The sequence below is a fragment of the Chaetura pelagica genome, unplaced genomic scaffold (genome assembly GCF_000747805.2).
Source record: "Chaetura pelagica isolate M959 unplaced genomic scaffold, ChaPel_1.0 scaffold103, whole genome shotgun sequence".
Lineage (NCBI taxonomy): Eukaryota > Metazoa > Chordata > Aves > Apodiformes > Apodidae > Chaetura > Chaetura pelagica.
Window position 1 is genome coordinate 2,147,064 of NW_009953004.1, and position 834 is coordinate 2,147,897.

Genomic DNA, 834 nt, shown 5'->3' on the forward strand with positions numbered 1-834 from the left:
TGAAGGGTGAAAAAAAGCCCTTCAGCTGATGATATTTTGTGAACTTCATTTTGGGGAGTTCTGCTCTTGTAGTTCTATTCTATCTCACAGGAAATTCGAAAGCAGAAGGTATGGATGGATGGATGGATGGATGGATGGATAGATAGATAGATAGATAGATAGATAGATAGATAGATAGATAGATAGATAGATAGATAGATAGATGGATGGATGTGGGGAACGGTGCCCTTCCCTGATAAGTCAGTTAAGAAACGTGTCTTTTAATGACCAAACAGAAGAACTCAGTCCTTCCCTCTTGGAATCAAAAGGGCAGTGATTAAAGCAGCAGGGCCCACGCAGCTGCTCCCTCTCCCCTCTCCAGCAGGAGAGCTCAGCAGCTGAGATCAAGGTGCTGTGTGAGTTCCTCATTAAAAAAATGAACAACCTGGGAAAGAAAGTCAACCAACTTTCTGTTAGGGAGGGAGGCATTTCAACCCACTCATCTTCTTACTATAGTTCTGAGGATGAGGAGGAGGGAGTAGTACATAAACATCTGTGCCTGGTTGTGAGAACTTCTTTTTGTTGTGAAGAAGACACTGGTAGGAAAAGAGATGTGGGAAACAGATCTTTTTCCCCACAGAAGTCTGAACAAAATGCCTTTCAAGCCAGCAAAGGCTTCTGCTGATTATTCCCAGCTAAGGGACCAAAGCCAGGCCTGCTGCTCAAGGAGAAATGAAAGCAAAACAACAGATGTGGTACAAGGCAGGAAGGATGGGCAGCAAGTTATGAATTCCCCTGATAGTTACCACCCTAACTTGGGGCTGATGGATGCAAATTGGCTCTGGACAGTGACAC